A 19,313-nucleotide genomic window follows, 5' to 3' on the forward strand; every position below is an offset into this window, starting at 1 on the left:
AAACCGGCTCTGCTAAATGAAATTGTAACGGCGAAGGTATTGAGATTTAAGGTGTAAAAGCGGTGGAAAGAAGAATCATTGACCGTGTGGTTGGTGTTGACCCTGGTGTCGCTGTCGAGGGGTCCTTGGCATCGCATCGCTAAAGGGTGGAGGAAGACTTGGGGCAGGTGGTTTTCTCCCCCATTTGCTTGGACCCAGATTATTTTCTGCTTCTTTCTTGCCACAAAAGGAGTCGTTTGTTTAATTTTACAAAATATTACTGAAGCTGTTGGAACTGAAACTGCAGCCCACGTCTTCTTGATAAATGACTGTGTGTATTCCTGGAAGGAAGTTAAAACGGGGCTGTGTTATATTTGGTACCTCCCGAAGCACCGAGGCTACTTTGAGTACAGAATGTGCTCAAAGAGAGACTAATTTGCCACTGCGGAGCTTGATGTGATGAGATTTGTCAAGTCGTCGTTTCTGCTGGAATTCACTTAAGCTTTCTTCTCTCTCCTAAAGATTTTTGCTCATGTATTTTAGAGTTGTGTCTTTGAACTGGGGGACCATAAAGGCAAGTCAAAACAGCCTAAAACCAGGATTAAATTCCAAGCAATGAATATGCTTGTTATAAGGTGGAAATACAGAAGTCAAGCACCCGTACAACAGGTGGGAATATTACTGAGATGTTTCACTGAGTGCGCTCACGCTCTTGGTAGCAACAGTGTTGGGATTATCTGGACCTTTGAGCATCAGTAGGGTGGGATTTGACTTCTCTCCAAGGATGCCATCTCACACGGTTTGGTGGTGGTTGCCTGCAGTTGGCAATTCTGGGAACTTCAATAAAAAATAAGATTCAGTAAAAATGAAGATGAGATACTAGGAAGAAATTCTTGGCTGTGAGGGCGGTGAGCCCCTGGCCCAGGTTGCCCAGAGAAGCTGTGGCTGCCCCATCCCTGCAGGGGTTCAAGGCCAGGTTGGACGGGGCTTGGAGCAACCTGGGCTGGTGGGAGGTGCCCCTGCCCAGGGCAGGAGGGTTGGAACTAGATAATCTTTAAGGTCCCTTCCAACTCTAACCATTCTGTGATTCCATGATTTATCATTTTTTTTCCCGTTCGTTTCCAATTTCACGTTGTTTCCATTGCTGGGCTTGCAGGGCCTTTTGGTGTAATGCTGCAGGGAAAGGTGGGGTGGAACGGCCCTCCCAAAGAAAGTCTCAGTTATTTTACTGGATTCGACGCTTTCTGCGCCCTGTTTTCTCCTCAAGAGTGTTTTTTGAGTGAATGTAAACTAATACTGGATCCGTGGTTAGAAGCAATGAAAAAATATTTAATGTAAACCTTTTGGTACTGGGTTGATTAAAATAAACAACTGTTAGAAGGAGCACTGGTCCTGGTTTGCGAACAGTAGGTTTTCTGTTCCTCTGTCTAATGCATAAAGCATGTGGAGCTGCTTGAGAGCTTTTTTTGCGTGCTGTACTTTATTTGGAGGTATTTCGTTTTCAGTTCTCTGAACTTTTGTGTCAGCTGGGAAGGGAGGGTGCAGGAGTAACGTGTAAAACTTTGTTCGGCCTATTCAGTCCCAAATCCTGACAAATAGCTTGTTACTGAGTATTTAAATGAAAGCTTGAACTTTGTTTTCTCCCTTTTGAAAGCTGAGAAGACCCTGGTTCTGATTTCATCCACTCCTGGCACTGTTTTTTTTTAGCTTCGATGCAATTCTTCAGCGGAGCGTAGGCAAAGCATAGTTGATGTAGGCTTTGTGCAAGACGCGCCATGTGAGTTTTCCACCCAAAGTCACTGATCTGTAGCAAATTGCTCCTGAAAGGTTTTCGGTCGTGATTTGAAGGTGCAAACGTTGAATTTCTGCTGTCTTTTTTCCTTTATTTATGGAAAAATGTATCCTTGGTATGTTTAGGGGAAGGCGAATGGAGATGTTTATTTGTAGGAGAGGTGCAGTAAATACGCGTATCTGTTTGTCTAATGAAATGTGAGTGACAGACCATTCGCATCATGCCGTCTTTTTTGCGACTGCCAGTCTTGTAGCCAGCTCCCGTCTCCCTTCCCTCTCCTCCTCTTATCCTGCATCTCCATCGCTCCTCCTTTTTTTTTGCCTGCATTTCATACGTGTCCCCATTCCTCCTTTTGCTCCGGTGGAGATAAAGACCACTCTTTGCTAGAAAGAGCCGTGTTTTCTTTCCGACAGGTTTGCCCGCGGAGCCTCACGGGTCTCTCTCTTTCTCTCTGTTGGTTGCTGCTGCAGAGCTGTGGAATGCTGTGAAGACTCACTGCCCTGCAGCCGTAGGCAGACTCCTCTCCGGATTATCTCCATCCGAAGGAAGCTCGTATCCAAGAGGTATCGATTCATGTTTTCTGTGTGCCCTTCAACTGTAGCGCTTGAGTTTAGATACTCCTCCAAACACCTTTTTCCCTACTCCCATGCCACGGAGATTGCAAGTGTTGATTGAAAAGCGTTGGTGTTTGGTATGGGTTGGAGCTCTGTTTGTACTGAATGAACTTTGGTACAGAATTACATCACATTTTTAACGAAGCAAGTAATTTCTGCATCAAGCAATGCATAAGCTGAAACTCCTGGAACACTGGACGTCTAGCGTATTTTATTGTGTTGATTTATAAAGTTAATAAACCTAAGGTGATCAGCAGACTGGAGTAGAACACACAGCAGGTATGTGTTGCTCCTATGAAGAATTGTGAGAGTTAGGGGTTTTTTTTTTAGTGTTTATTAGTCTTAATATCTTCTTGGTAAATAATTTATTTTTGTTTTGTATTAAAAAGAAGACAAAAAATACTGCTTGTGTTTGCTAGCTGGGTCAAAATCAGTGGATTGGCAAAGCCATGATTCCCGGTATAAATTTCTGTCATTTGCCTGTAGACAGGCGAATTATTTTCTAATAGTTTATGTTGCAGCCTTTCATAAAGGAAAAGCTAGAAACAGTTTTTTAGAATTTAAACTTTGCAGTGTAATGTGGCCTGTAAATGGATTGGAGCAGGTTCTGGTTTTGTATATGGCGCCTAGCATTACGAGACCTGAACAGGTCAAGCCCTCTAGGCCTTTATATATAAGAAAATCAAATACGTTATAATAGTGGTATAACGTGATACACGGCTAGCTATTAAATACGAACGTGCCACTTGAGGAAATCCCTGCGCTGCACACGGTTAGGGGCTGAAAAGTACACTGGGAGAACGTCACCGTACGCCTGCCCTGCGCTGAAATTTGCCCCTGGGTGTTCACGCTTGGTTCTTGCTGCAGAGAAGACACTGGGCTGAAGTGTCAGTCTGACCCGATCCAGCTCTTCTTGTGCAGGCGTATGGAAAAAACAGGGTTGACTCTTTTTTTTTTTTTTTTTTTTTCTTTCCATTTTATATGTTTTGCTGCTTGCTTAGTAACATGAACTTTAAATGTCAGCTGCCAGGATACCCACTGAGTGTTCTGCTCCTACTCAAGTCAGATTTGCTGAAAACCAGATGCAGACAGACAGCAAGAGTTCTGGTGGGTGCTCCCTGTGCTTGGAGCCACTGCACTGCGCCGGGATCGAACATTAAGGCATGCTGGCACCCGTATCCTCCCGATATTTTGCAGCCTTCCAGCCCTGCTTTGGGAAAAACCTGCCCTGATTAGATGCCTGCTTTTTGGGTATGGAGAAAATCAGGCTGTTTTTTCTTCCTCATCTCACCCTCAACCTGTTTTAGGTGGGATGGGACAGAAAGCGCCAAGCCTTTCAGAAAAGCTTTGCTTCGTCCTTGCTTGTGTTTGTCCCTCAAGCAACAACGATGGGCCCCTTTCCCAGCTCCCTTTTCCCCTTTTTGTTGAATATCGTGAAAAAAGGATAAAGGGGGAAAAAAAAAAAAAAGGACCTTTATGCTGCTCCTATACCCTTTTTCTGCCAACTACCTGCCTTACTTCCAGGTTGAGACACAGTTGGGACTAAGCTGCTTTTTCTGGGCCTGAAAAACAGAGGGGCAAGGGCTGCAGAAGGGAGAGAGGCAGAGGCCAGGGTGTGCGTTTGATGGGTTGGGAGGTGGGGAGAAAACAGAGGCGGGGGCTGAATTGCTCAGACTGGAGAATCGGGACTGGCATTGGTGGGAGAACTGGAAGACGGGCTGGTTTTTTTGAATGAGAACATGTTGTTAAGTGGTGGCTTTGCATGAGAAAGAGAACTTGTGGTCCAAGGGGCTCCTGGTCCAGTTCAGCCCCAGATTAAGAAATTGAAGTTTAAGCTTTGTGTGCGCTGGGTGTCTTGAGCTCCTAGCCCGGTCCCTGGAGATCTCAAGACTGGAACTGATGGAGCCTGGGGAGATTTGGGTGACGAGCTGCTGTTTGTCCTCTTCGGGTCGATCGGGGTTGCTCTCCAGGCTGTGACTGCCCTGCTTGGGATCCTCGTCAGCCACCTCATTTACTTTTCAGGTGTCTTCATCTTGGATTGAACCTCCCCCTTTTACACATGGTGGTAAATAGTGTTCAGAAATCAAAAGGCAGAAGAAATGGAGTTAAACTCTTGCATGTGTGTGCCCGACCTCCTAAATTAGTTCACTGAGGTTAGGTTATTTCTTGCTTGGGAAGTACCCCACTCCCCCCAAATCCAGCAATTAAGTAGTTAATCATTGTGTGTGTGTAAAATCCACGTGTATCTAAAAATACCTCTCTTATCTGTCTAATGGTTTGGTGTGATGTAAATATTTTTAAATGTGCTTTTACGTTAGTCTGGTTTTTATACCGTGTGTGTGAGTGGAATTTGGCGTTTGGTTAACTGGGCCTGGACTTTATACTTGCGCTCCGTTCACCTCAATGTTTCTGAACTCATAGGGAAAATTTCTGATCGTTAGTCTCCTGGCCATTTATGCCAGTTTGGTGGGGTCCGTTTGGTGATCTTCGCTGGGCTGAGAATGCACCCAATCCAGAGCGGAAGGGAAGCCTCTTGCCAGCAGGTGATGGTTATTTCTCTGCTGTTGGGGCATGACTACATCATTTAGTGATTTTCTTTTCTACTGCATGAACAAATCCTTTGTTCATAGGTCTTAAATTTTCTTAAACTGCCAGCTCTGTTTTGGAGAATTAATTTTGTTTTAGAGAACATATGACATGGAAGGTGGTTTCTGTTAAGCCAAATTATGTACTGCATCCAGCTCTGGAGTCTTCAGGACAAGACAGACACGGAGCTGTTGGAGCGGGGCCAGAGGAGGCCCCGGAGATGCTGGGAGGGCTGGAGCCCCTCTGCTGGGAGGACAGGCTGAGAGAGTTGGGGGGGTTCAGCCTGGAGAAGAGAAGGCTCCGGGGAGACCTTGGAGCCCCTTCCAGTCCCTCAAGGGGCTCCAGGAAAGCTGGGGAGGGACTCTGGATGAGGGAGGGGAGCCATGGGACGAGGGGGAAGGGGTTTCCACTGCAAGAGGGGAGATTGAGCTGAGATCTCGGGCAGAAATTCTTGTCTGTGAGGGCGGTGAGCCCCTGGCCCAGGTTGCCCAGAGAAGCTGTGGCTGCCCCATCCCTGGAGGGGTTCAAGGCCAGGTTGGCCGGGGCTTGGAGCAAGCTGGTCTGGTGGGAGGTGTCCCTGCCCATAGCAGGAAAGGTTGGTTTAAAAAGGTGTGTTCCAACCCAAACCATTTTATGATTCTATTAGGTCCCAGGATCCTATGAGGCATCATACGATTATTTCAGAGTGAAAGGAGTTGCCTGTCCCTTTTTCCTGGTAGAGCGTAATGATGGCGATACCAAGGACAGTGGTTCATGTTGCTGATTCAGACGGTGGGCTTGATGTTGTCTGTGGGGTGTATTGGTTTGGTTATGAGGGCTGGTCATAGGACCGGTGTTTTCCACCGTGCCACATCACGCAGTGTGCGCTGAGTGGGCAACATGTTTGGGCATTTCCTAAGATGCTCTTCCAGCGAGCGGGAGCGGCTGCCTCGAGAGCAGAACCCTCCAACGTGTTTCTTCTGCTCTTGTTGCTTTTGGTTTTGCCCAGCAACCTCTTGCTGTATATTGGAAGAAGCAGGAACGTGGACACTCTTGGTCCATAGTGGAGAATGGAGGTACTTGCCTTTCTCTTAAGCTGTATCTCCTTCATCTTTACACACGGGCTAAGAGTCATGAAGCAGCAAGGCTCTCTTAAACGTACCTCAACTGAGATGGTTCCAAGTCCTGCAACGTGTTGGATTATGGTTGCATTCCCTTTCTGCCCTCTCTCCCATTCCAGTCACAAATATCGCAGGGTTTGGAAGGCTATGTGATCTGTAATTACTTTCCCCATCCTTGCTTCATGGGAATTTTCACCTCCTGAGAAGATTTTTAGTGGGAGGTGTCCCTGCCCATGCAGGGGCGTTGGAACTAGATGATCTTTAAGGTCCCTTCCAACCCGAACCATTCTACGATTTTGTGATTTTTGTTCCTTTGTGAACACTACCGCAATACTGGAGGTATCAGTGAAAGGAAAGGAACCCCCACTCTGTGATGTACCCACATATGTTGTAACATATCACACAGGGAAACGTCTTCCCTGCATAAGGTGACAAATTTATAATTATTAATGACCCAACATTTCATCCTAAGCAGCATTTGTGCAAATGCTTCTCTTAGTCACGTCTGTTCCCTTAAAAAAATCCTCTTTTAATGTTTTTGCCTCATTATTTCGTGGCGGTCGGAGTCACCGGCTAATCACACACACGTGGCCTGTGACTGCGGGTCCCTCAGCTGGGCTGTGTCCCTTCCCATACCTGCTGCAGCTCTCCAGATGAAAACTGCGCTCTCCTTTGCCTGTCCGCGGCACGTGATGGATGGTGTGCCACAGGGATGGACTGTAATCGAGTGTCAGGGTAGGAACATCAGCCTGAGCATCCCGCAATGATTAGTTTGGGGTGTAGAGGAATTATTTTATTGACAAAGCGGCTTCGTGATTCTTTATGGCTCAATACTGCTGATATACAGTAATTGTTAGAGGAATGAGGAGTGAGGCATCGTTAAGAAGATGACATTTCCCGTAACCAGGAAAAAAAATCAACTGTCAAGAACTGATTTAAAAACAAAGGAAGGCTTTTAGTAAGATTTATGGACATAGGCAGCAGAGAGGATCTCCGACACCAGACTTTTCAAGATGCTCTGGACTGACTTTCTACTTTTGATTGATGAGTTTAAATGCATATTAAAGTGTGCCGTAGATACTGCCCTGAGGTATGTGTAGAGCGAACCAAAATACTTTTTGTCTGTCAACTCAGCCAGAAAGACGCAGTTAGGGTGTCTTTTCTTTCTCTGAGTCTAGGATGTGAGTCGTAGCTGCATCTCTTCTTAAAAATATATGTGTGCTCAGGTGGCCAGGAACGTCAACAGCATCCTGGCCTGTATCAGGAACAGTGTGGCCAGCAGGACTGGGGCAGTGACGGTCCCCCTGTACTGGGCACTGGTGAGGCCCCACCTCGAGTGCTGTGTCCAGTTTTGGGCCCCTCACCACACAAAAAGCCATTGAGGTGCTGGAGCGTGTCCAGAGAAGGGCACCGGAGCTGGTGAGGGGTCTGGAGCACAAGTCTTGTGAGGAGCGGCTGAGGGAGCTAGGGGTGTTCAGCCTGGAGAAAAGGAGGCTGAGGGGAGACCTTCTCGCTCTCTGCAACCCCCTGAAAGGAGGGGGTAGCCAGTGGGGGTTGGTCTCTTCTCCCAAGGAACAGGCCATAGGACAAGAGGAAACAGCCTCAAGTTGCCCCAGGGGAGGTTTAGGATGGATATTAGGAAAAATTTCTTCCCCGAAAGGGTTGTCAAGCATTGGAAGAGGCTGCCCAGGGCAGTGGTGGAGTCACCATCCCTGGAGGGATTTAAAAGCTGGGCAGACGTGGTGCTGAGGGACATGGGGTAGTGGTGGTTTTGTCAGTGTTGGGTTGATAGTTGGACTCGATGATCTGAAAGGTCCCTTCCAACGTAGACGATTCTATGATCTTGAAAGCTTTGTGACCTTGACTTCTTTTTGGACTGAGATTTACCATGTAGGTGTCTTTTTGTAGCCCTGTGATAGCTGCTTCTCTTAGAATCACAGAATGGTTAGAGTTGGAAGGGACCTTAAAGGTCATCTAGGTCAACCCCCCTGCCCTGGGCAGGGACATCTCCTACTAGACCAGGTTCCTCCAAGCCCCGTCCAACCTGGCCTTGAACCCCTCCAGGGATGGGGCAGCCACAGCTTCTCTGGGCAACCTGGGCCAGGGACTCACCACCCTCATAGTGAAGAATTTCTTCCTAATATCTAAGTCTCCCGTCTTTCAGTTTAAAACTGTTCCCCCTCATAGAGGCCAGACTGATATCCAACAGACTTACTAAGTGAAAGTCTCAACTGGCTGATGGATGGAGAGCAAAACAGATTTCAGAAACAATACAAAAAATGGAGATCCGTGTTTCCTGACAAGGGGAAGAAACAAAACCCTAACGATGCATCGAAACGAGCCCAGCACGCGACAGAGGAGCTGCCGATGGTCCTTGCCAAGTGGGCGATGGCAGGAGATCTACTTGAGGACCGATTTTTCTCTCCCTGCTGCAGAAGTGCAATAGCACGCTCAGTTCCCGCTGTGGCTGAGAGGAGATTACAGGGAAACATCCAGTATGTTCCCTCCACCTTTCTGGAGCGCCTTCCCGCAGTCTTTGCTCCACGTTTCTGCTCTCACAAAAGCCGTGCTGGAAGCAGTGGCTTTTCTTTCAGATGTATAATTTACCACCTCTTCCCGGTGTGCCAGCCTTGTTTGTATTGATAAATGAATGTTCTCTGTGTACAGCCTGCAGATAATTCTGCTTGTCGAGGACAATGCCGCTAAATATACCTGTTTCTGATTAAGTGTGTTTGAATTTGTGAGTTTGGTTAATAAGCTACACCTTTCACAGATTCTTTTGTTAACTCATAAAAGCTGCGCGTTCTGATTTATAGTGCCAAAAGGGGTAAACTGACATTAAAAGCATTAATTAGTCTTGCTTGACTGCACAAAGAATAGAGTTGGTGCGCGCCAGCTTTTGATTTAGCCCTTTGTGGGCCTTTGATTTTTGCCTAAGCTTGTTAAAGGGTCTGTATCTCTGCCTTTTTCATGCTAGATTGTATAATTGGAGTTTAGTGAGAAATACAGTGATTGGGCTTGAAGAGCAAGAGCCCTGTACAATTAGAAGCAATAAAGTTGTAAAGCAATTGGCCAGAACTTTACATATATTTTAATAGAGAAATGTTCTTTTTTAACATGTGGATAACTTGATATTGTTACATTTGCAGTAACGATCTCCAGAGGATTTGTCGTAAGCTGTGGGCACCCTCGATAAACCTCAGAACAGCTACATTTTCCAGAGCCTTGGATTTACCCATTGTGCATGAGCCAGCAATGTGTCCTTGTGGCCAAGAAGGCCAACGGCATCCTCAGGGGCATCAAGAAGAGCGTGGCCAGCAGGTGGAGGGAGGTCATCCTCCCCCTCTGCTCTGCCCTGCCCTGGGGAGGCCACAGCTGGAGCACTGGGTCCAGTTCTGGGCTCCCTGGTTCCAGAAGGACAGGGAACTGCTGGAGAGGGGACAGCAAAGGGCTATGGAGATGCTGAGGGGACTGGAACACCTCTCTGATGGAGAAAGGCTGAAGGATTTGGGTCTCTTCAGTCTGGAAAAAAGATGACTGAGGGGGGATCTTATCAACACTTATAAATACTGAAAGGGTGGGTGTCAGGAGGATGGGGCCAAGCTCTTCTCAGTGGTGCCCGGTGACAGGACAAGGGGTAACGGGCACAAACTTGACCATAGGAAGTTCCACCTAAACATGAGGAGGAACTTCTTTCCTGTGAGGGTGGCAGAGCCCTGGCACAGGCTGCCCAGAGAGGTGGTGGAGTCTCCGTCTCTGGAGACATTCCAAACCCACCTGGACGCGTTCCTGTGCCACCTGCTCTGGGTGACCCTGCTCTGGCAGGGGGTCGGACTGGATGGTCTCCAGAGGTTCCTTCCAACCCCTGCCAGTCTGTGATTCTGTGATTCCGTAATTCATCAGCAAGTGAACGTAATGGAAGTTTTGTAAACCGCATGGCAGGTAGCACCGATAGTTTTTGTTTTCCATTACACCTTCACCCATTTCGTACAGGCTAATAGGAAAAAAACCCCAGACCTTGCAGCACTGCCTGGGTTTTATACATGGAATTCTTACATTATAACATTTATAAGCATATTTCAGTGTATGGTAGTTTCTGTAGTACCCAATTCTAGCCAGCTATTCTCCACACAAAAGTTTGAAAATTAATTGAAATGCAAATTGTGGGCTAAAGATTTTTTTTAATAGAACTTCCTGCAAACAAAAAAAAAGAGAATACCATTGGTATAATTTTGATAATTGCATCTGGTTTGTTTGTGAATTAAGATTTCCCTCTGACCATATAATGTCTCCTTCTGTCTTAGCTATTATCACATTCACTGCTCTATAAAAAGAACGTTGGACTGGGTTTCCATCCAAACCTGTGATTAAAGAGCCAACAGTTGCCCAGTGTGGTACCTCCAATACCGCCTTCATTTCCTTTCTATGATAGTGTGTATTTATTATAACAGTTGGCTGTGGGTACATGTGATGTTGCTAACGGTGACCCACTGTAAAAATGTTTTTTAAGCATGCAAATATCCAGCTGCATATGAAAATCTCCGGGTTTCCCACTGTTGGACGTTGGAGCTCAGAAGATTTTGAGGCCTTAGATGAGGGAGAATGGTGGAATACATCTGAAGCTCCTCGGCTTAACAAAAAGCCTTCTTCGGTCTCCTGAATATTTTATATGTGCATAATGACATAGTGATGTCTTCTATTGTAATTATGTGTTTTAAAAGATGTTTGCGCTGTGAAGTTGGCTGCCATTCTCTGTAGGCCAGTTCAAGGTTTGGCAGCTTTGAAGGCATAATAGCGTATGCTTTTCCCTCCTCTCACCATTAATTATGTCAGTAGAAACCCAATAGCGACTGGAGACCCTCTCTGCAGGTAGATGTTAATGGTGGCTTTGTTAGAGGGTATCACTGGTCGCTGCTGGAGAGACCCTCCTGGCTTCTGCTGGGGTTAGGACACAGTGAGAGCTGTCACCTCTCTCCAGATACCCTCGTGCTCATCTCCTAAACCTGTGGTGTACCGCTCAAAACGTGTCCATCAGTGCTACCTTTGGCCCCATGGCCAGAAGCTGCTGGGCTACGGACTAGCGCCTGTCGAGGTACTGCCTTTTCCAACCCGATGGAAAATACCTTTCTGTTTTAAATAACCAAGTGTTTATAAGTGAAGGTGGAAAGGGACCTCTGAGTTTTGGCAGTTTAGCGAAGTTGTAAGGCAATGCTAGGATGGGTTTGGGGATTTTTTTCATCATCTTCCTCTCGTTCAGAGGCCTTGTTTGAATCCATTTATGGATGGAAATGGAAATGAAAACAGAAAGCCATTGCAAAGAATTGTGATTATCATCCTGCCTGGTCCAGTAAAGGGTTGGGGTTAGAAAGAAACCTGTATTATTTGTAAAATGACAAATTAGGACTGTTGGTTGTTTTTTTTTTTAATTATTATTTTTTTGACAAGTGGTAATTTAAAAATCAGACAGCTGCACAAATCCTTAAATCGCCGAACATTTAACCGAGTGTCAAATTTTGGGTACCCCGTACTACATCCTGGGTTTCCAGGTTGTTTATGGACATAACGTGACAAAAGCCACGACGCACGCGGGTCCCCAGAAGCTCTGCCTTGCCGTGTCCTCTGCAGCAGGGGGATGGTCTGCACCTCCCAGTGAGGCTAATGGTGAGAGCTGGGACCAAAGCTCGTGCTCCAGTGGGGTTTTTGGCTTTGCTCAGCGGTGGATGCAAACAGAAGCATTTTAGAAGAGGATGTTGCAATTAAAATAAAAAGCGTGGCCTGCCCAAGTACATACGTGGATTATTAGTGCTGGGAAGTGCATGTGCTCCTTTACCACCAAATTAGTCTTTATTCCTGACGGATTTTCGCGAGCACTTGCCTGCTGAGTGTCATCCTCTCGCTCATTATCATCATTGTTCCCTCTTGCTCGGGCTTTTTCTTTCACGAAGTAAACAATTTCTAATGGTTTCTTCCTTCTCTGCTGTCGAATAGTGGCAAAAGAGAAAATCAGGAATAGCCAAAGACCTATTTTTCATGAGCTTTATAATAAAAAAGATTTCTCCTTGCCTGCTCAGTTAGACATTAATAATAATTTGTCATCTCTGCAATATTTGCATTTCAGAAGGAGTTTAAAGCATATGCTTCTGCTTCAGATACTAAGTTTACGCGTGATTATTGGTGTAGGACAAGGCACGCGATACGCTATGGAGACAGTCCAGGAGAAATCCTTCCTTTCCTGGGAAGCTCGTGGTCTAGAGTAGAAGAGGTGAACTAGAAATTTAGGCTCATTTATTTGAATTTGGGGAAAAGCCAGTGTTTAACAGGGGTAGGGGGGACGTGGTAAATCAGAAGAGGACGGTGCGGGCGGGGCGGGCAGAGGACGTGGGCAGAAGAAGAGCGAGAAAGTCCAAGGATTGAGTATGGGCAGGAGGACGCTTTTATTTTCATGAGCCTTGTAAACATCGCTAACCTAATTTCTTCAAATAAATTGCAGAGCTAGGTGGTAGGGAAAGCAGAGCAATTCTGCAGGGAGTTTAGTTTTAGATTCATTTAGATTCAGGAGTTAGACTTAATAATTAGGATTTAACCATTTCTTTTCAAAACCTGATGTCCTAGAGAAATCGGGCCTTGTGCTTTCTGTATGAGCATTTCCCTTCTGCAAACTTTGGGAGGGAAGGAGAAATCTCGGAGAGGATTAAATTCTTCTAGATCTCGTGAAAATGACGGCTTTTTGTAAGTGGGGAAAGTGGCAAGATGTATCCGCACACAAAGCGCCAGAAAATCTCCAGTGATCTGATAAATACCCAGTCATGGGAGAAGCTTCGTTTGGAGTTTCCGCTTGACCAAAGTCAATCGATGTGAGAAACAACTCCATGGGAAACCAATGTTCAAGGAGCTCCTTGTTTTCTATTTTCTTTGGTTTGGGGGTTTTTATTTTTTTTTTCTGCCAATGAATCAATTCATCGTATATCTCAAGCTTTTTCCTCTAGGGAAAAAGGTAAAAGACTATTTTGAGTGATGAGGTAAGATTATGAGAGTTAGGAGTGGGGTAGTTGCATGGTATTTCAGGAGTGTTATATCTATTCAAAATACACTCTCCAAGAAACTTTAAAATACATGATTTTTTAAATATATATATATATGTATGTATATATGTATGTTTGAAGGTATTTACTCTTTCCTTTCCTGCAGAACCCCCAGCTCCGACCTGCTGCTTGGCAATTTGTCCCATTGTTTTCAGGAAAGGGTAGTGGAAACAGAATTTCCAGAATTGTATTTAATGGCTTTGATTAGACTCAAGGGATCGGGGAGGACTTGGAGGCAGGATTAGGAAACTCTTGTAACAGGCCTTAGACTACCTAGAGAGGGGGGTTGTCTCTCTAGGTTGGGGTTTATTTATTTACTTATTGGAATTAAAACCATTTGGAAACAATTGGTAGTGCGTTTACACCCTAAAAGAAATCCTACGTGTATCTTTGAATGGCTCAATAGAGAAAACGAGACATCTGGGAATCCAGCTGCGTACCTCGAGAGGTGATGGAGGTTGTGGAGGACTTTGGAGCGTTGAACCGTAAACGTCCTCAGCATATTCAGGGAAACGGAAGCTGCCTTTAAACTGCATTTTTACCAAAACTTAGTTCCTACCGGCAACACAGACAGATCTGAAATGACAAATATCTTTAGCAGCATGGAGATATCTAAGAGCTGGTTCTTCCCTGCCTGATCTGTCAGTTTGTTTAGGCTCCCAAGTTTATTTCTCCTGCTGCAGTTGATAACATCGTTAGCGCTCGAAGCAGGGTGAAGAATGCGGCTCCTTGATGCGGTGCGGTCGCTGTTGATGCTCCTGCCTGGAGAAGAAGCAAAATGCTTCGGGCCTGAGCTCAGGTTCTGACAGGTAAAAACATTTTCATTTGCTTGAAAGAGCCGTGTGTCCTTCCGTCTTCCCCCAACGCATCTCGGTCCTTGGGGCAGTGGGTTGCTGGCGTCTGCCTTGTTTGGCGGACAGATTTTTGGGTGAAAATTAAAATGTTTGAGCTTCTATTTTGTTTTTTTTTTTTTTTCCCACTCTCAGTCAGCACATCCTTAGAAATAAGTCCAGGGTGTTGAGACCACCGGTGTGCGGGGCATCGCATCGTGTGTCGGTCCAGCCAGGAAAGCATGAGCCCATCATCTCCTTCTAGCCGCAGCCCCAGGATGGTTATTCACAGCTACCACAAATGTTTCGGTCTTTGACTTGCTGTCAAGTCAAGTCTTTGACTTGCCGGAAGGAAGGGAGGGAGGGAGGGAGGAAGGCAGGAAGGCAGGAAGACAGGCAGGAAGGCAGGAAGGAAGGAAGGAAGGAACGAAGGAAGGAAGGAAGGAAGGAGAAGGCACCTTCTAGTCTGCCGTTTTTGATCCTAACTCGCACTGTTTTCAACATTCACTTTTAATACGTGACTTGTGCTTGAGCACGCAGACGTTATGGGGTCATCTGCGGTATCAGCAGAATCTCACTGGTCAGCTTTTCGAAGCATGTCTCTGGCGTTAAGTCTCAAACTGGAAAGGTAATCCCCTCTGGAGTCTTGACCTACTCTCAAAATTACTTTCTCCTGCTCTTTTGAGCCTTTGGGTTATATCCCAGTGTTTTTTTCCTCTTCATCAAGACAGCTTGCTTAATTGCTCTGACTGCTAGGCAGAAATCTTACTCTCCTGTCTTACAGACCTCCCTTTTCTTCAGTTCCTTCATAATAAAGTGGTTTCTGGAACAGGGCCAGGCCTTTAGCCCAAAGTGTCTTCTAGCTTTCGTATCAAATGAGGGACAGCGCAGCCAGATTTCTGTCCTAATCCCTCTTCCCGAAGACAAAGACGTCGGCACTGTCTAGACATCAGAGTTCAAAAGATTTTATTTGCTTTTTCCCATGCGTTAATTCAAGGCTGAGGGTTCCCTCGTTTTCCTTTTCATCCCACAATAATAGTCCCCAAAGCCTCCCAGTCTGCCATTGCTCCATGGGGGAAAAATCCCGCGTACAATTTGGGAGTAGGTGGTCTGTATCCCTTTGGAGCAGGGTCAGTGAAACAAGACGTGGTGAGTTCTGGCTGGTGGCGCACGGACGTGGTGTTTGTGGTGCATGGACGAAGCATTTGTTATTTAAAATCTCTTTTTTTTTTTTCCGTATCAGATGCTGTATTCAGTCACGAGATATTACACAACAGCTGCCAGCTGTTCTTAACCTTTTATACTTCTTTTATTGGCTCAGTAAATGCAAGAGCCTTGTCTTGGGTCCACGTTCTACAGCTTTTCCGTGGGGGAGTGGATCCTTACAAGCTACAGATTTTGAGCAGGAAAAGCTAACAACTTCACTGGTTTCATGGTCCTTTGAAATTTTCCTTCTACTGATGTCAGGTTTTGACCTTTTTTATCTTTGGAAGTGTTCTGCTGGGAAGTTTAGCTAATGAGAGACCATTAGGATCCTGTTTACCCTTGGATGTGGTCTAGTTATGTAGTGAAGAGGAGGTCAGGTACAAAACAGTTGGGAAAACTGAAGACAAATTGGTAGAGGAGCAAAAGCTGCCATAAGAATGTTGTCACAAATTCTTTTTGCCCAACGCTGTCCCTCATTTTGGAGATGGGTTCCTTACACATATTTATTTTCCATTTTTTTGTGTTAAAGTGTGGAAATAACGGTCTCCACTTCAGCCAAAACAGCCGGTGGATTCTCTTGCAGATGTGAAAACCTCTTCCCAGTTTGTCCACCTTCCCGTGGAGGTTTGCGTTGGATCCAGGAAGGTGCTGGCCGTACTCATCCCCGCAAGGAGACCCATGGCCGGCGTGAATCTGCAAATAAATGAGATGCTGCTCTGAGAGGAAGAAATGCCAATAGGTGAATTAGAAGTTTAAAGGCTGCAGTTAGACGAAGTAAAAATGTAAATTGGAGAAAATCACACAAACTTGAGGCCATCTTGGCACTTGAGTGCGCACCTCTTGCCTGTCTGGCAGTCTTTCGGGAGGTCACGGCTGGAGACAAGGCGAAGCGTTGTGTTTTGCGTCTCGTATACAACTGAGTGTGTAATTTCTAGTAAAAAATAAACAACAGCTAAATGTCAAGATTGCAAGTTCAAAAAGTGTAACGGGGCTGTACATCACTAACCACGCTTTCGTTGTGTCCTGTATATGTGGGGGTCTTTATCAGCATTATTTCTGTCCAGGTTTCTCTCTCTCTAAACCCACCGTTCGTTTTGTGAAAGGTGCCTTGGTCTGAGGGCTAGGGCAATCTCGGGGGAATTAATTTTTTATAACTTCAGCCACCTAAAAGTGAAGCACCCGGTTTCTTGTCTAGGGCCCTCTCATAGTTTGTGGGGACACACAGACACCTGCTATAGACGGTTGTGTTAAAATGGGGTGAATTTGCCTTTGAAATTTCTTCCAATTGATGACGGAGGACATCTGGACCACTAACGTAGCTTAGATACCAAAAATGGCAATGGAGATAAAGGGAAAATAAGCGGTACCGCACGAGTCTTGCCTACATTAGCGGCTGCTATTGGATATACACATGCGCTTATATAGGATATTAAATTAAAATTAGTCTTCTTTATAAGAACCTAAACCAAGCATTGTAGATCAAATGATCTATCTAGGAATCGTACATCAGCTTTGAACTTCTTTCGGGTTGCCAGTATCCTGTTTTTCTTTTCTTAAAGGGGGTCACTGAGAGGACTTAGATCTTGCTCAAGGAAGGAAAGCTGATCATAAAAATAAATGCGGTGCACAAAAGCTGTGCAAGACAGATCTGGGACCATAGTGTAAGCTGCTGTCTTCTTCCTGAAGGGCCTTCAACATAGGCACTATGGACACGATCATGGCAGCACTCGACATTTGCAAAGGTGCTGTTGACTTGTCTGTGGGCAGGTCAGGTTTGAAAGGGATTTCCTCAGCAAAAATGCCTGGAAAAGAACTGAAAAAAATTCCTATTCATCACAAGTTAACAATGAAACGATTTGTTGGTGGACTGGGAGGGTTGTTTCCCAGGTACTGCTTGAGGATTGTTTTTGTCAGTTCCTTCAAGGTTTTGATGGGGGTTTATAAGCTGATAGCTTTGGTTGCTCTGGTGGACTTGTTTTTGGGCTACTAAATATTTTGCATTTAATGTTCAAATCGCATGGGATTTCAGAATCGGTAGTCAATTCTCTTGTTGATTTAAAAAGGATTATAGACAGAAAGCTTACAGACTGCAGAAAATAACTGGGTGTAATGATGTTGTATAGGAAGACTGCTGCAGCTTATTTATCATAGAATCACCGAGTGGTTTGGGTTGGAAGGGACTTTTAACGGCCATCTAGTCCCACCCCCTGCCATGAGCAGGGACATCTTCAACTAGATCAGGTTGCTCAGAGCCCCGTCCAACCTGGCCTGGAATGTTTCCAGGGATGGGGCATCTCCCACTTCTCTGGGCAACCTGGGCCAGGGGCTCACCATCCTCACCGTAAAACATTTCTTCCTTAGATCTAGTCTGAATCTCCCCTCTTTTTGTTTAGAGCCATTACCCCTTGTCCTGTTGCAACAGGCCCTGCTAAAAAGTCTGTCCCCATCTTTCTTATAAGCCCTCTTTAGGGACTGGAAGGGGCTCCAAGGTCTCCGCGGAGCCTTCTCTTCTCCAGGCTGAACCCCCCCAGCTCTCTCAGCCCGTCCTCCCAGCAGAGGGGCTCCAGCCCTCCCAGCATCTCCGGGGCCTCCTCTGGCCCCGCTCCAACAGCTCCGTGTCTCTCCTGTGCTGAGGCCCCAGAGCTGGAGGCAGCACTGCAGGGGGGTCTCCCTCGAGCGGAGCAGAGGGGCAGAATCCCCCCCTCGCCCTGCTGCCCACGCTGCTGGGGATGCAGCCCAGGCTGTGGGGGGGTATCTGGGCCGTCAGCGCACATTGATGGCTCATGTTGAGCTTCTCTTCCACCAGCACCCCCAAGTCCTTCTCCTCCGGGCTGCTCTCCGTCTTCATCCCCCAGCCTGTATGGATACCTGTATTGATTTACCATCACTTGCTTCCTTTGGTGCCTCCTCTCCATTTAGCGATTTCTCCAGCCGGATTGATAACGCCGGCATGTCACCGGAGCATCCTCAGGCTCCCTTCCCCCAGCGCCCGGCGTGGAGGAATGGCGAGCTCTCCTCGTCAGCAAGCCCGCTCGTTGCCTTCCAGAGCGTCTCGCTGTAATTCAGTTATGAATCATTGCTTTATTTGTCATGTCAAGCTCCAGCAGGATGGTTTAAAGTGCTTTTAGTCGGCAGTAATTTGAGGCACTCTGCCAAACCGTTCCGTTGTTGTCAGAGCCGGCGGTGGCTGCAGCTGATCCGATGATAAAACGCGTCCTGACTGCAGATTATTGCCGTGGTGGCAGGAAGGCTGTTCGTTTTCACATGTGGCAGGCAATAACAGCTAATTAACAAACGTATGAATTTGTCGGGTTTATCCCTGGGGATTACGGAGTGGGTGTATAGGTATTTGAAACTCTTCATGTGTATATTTTACTGTCTTTTATGTTTTTAAAAATGCATTTTCCTGAGTGTTTTTTTTGTTTTTTTTTTTTACGCTGGAAGTGTTATCAGCAGAATATGGGTCTCTGTAGCGCAATCAGAGTATTTTCTACACAAGAGGAAATGTGTGTTAAATTTTTCTCCTCAAACAGAAATAGAACTTGCTTTAAGGGGAAAAAAAATAATTCCTTTTGCTACCTTAAAATAATTTGTTGGGGGGAAAAAAAAAAAACAACTTTTTTTTTTTTTTGTATGAAGGTTTTGTGTCTGCAGGATGCCAGCTAAATGCCGTGTAGGAATCGGCTCGTTTTTAAATCGCTTGATATGAAAAAAAAAAAAAAGAGAATTGCTTGGGCACAGGAGTTTATCAGTCAAATATTGTTTAGAGAAACTATTCTGACGTCCTGCCTCTAATACCTCACTGAGGGGTGTAGGTGGGCTGCAGAATGTGTAGTGTGGGCAACAGTAAAATCATTATTTTTCTCCCGATCATGTAACTAAATCAATTTCTAGTAGGAATATCTGTGGTGGTAAAATGAGAGGAAGCAATGATCCGTACCCATACGTTGTTTTTGTTATCATCCCCCAGCTCCAAGGAGAGCGTTTCAGGACGCCTCGCAGCTTTGCCTTCAAATATATGTATTTTTTAAAGAATTCCTCCTCCTTTCTGTTCCTTTGATTCTTCTTTTTCCTTTGAGAGCCAGGCAAGTAGCGGAACCTCCAGTTCTCATTATCGTTGCCAT

The 19,313-nt window shown here is 45.8% G+C and overlaps 1 protein-coding gene across 6 annotated transcripts in view; it reads left to right on the plus strand.

The window, feature by feature from the left end:
- The window catches only part of FAM168A (family with sequence similarity 168 member A), a 220,225-nt gene that overhangs the window by 57,147 nt on the left and 143,765 nt on the right, over positions 1 to 19,313 (plus strand). For 2 of the 6 annotated variants that reach the window (XM_074572260.1, XM_074572262.1), the window contains exon 2: positions 2,185 to 2,334. The exons of 2 other annotated variants lie outside the window; for them this stretch is intronic. The gene's annotated coding sequence lies outside the window, so the exon portion shown is untranslated. The remainder of the gene's footprint in view (positions 1 to 2,184; positions 2,335 to 19,313) is intronic. 2 more of the 6 variants (XM_074572261.1, XM_074572263.1) reach the window with 1 other exon arrangement.

The sequence above is a fragment of the Larus michahellis genome, chromosome 1 (genome assembly GCF_964199755.1).
Source record: "Larus michahellis chromosome 1, bLarMic1.1, whole genome shotgun sequence".
Lineage (NCBI taxonomy): Eukaryota > Metazoa > Chordata > Aves > Charadriiformes > Laridae > Larus > Larus michahellis.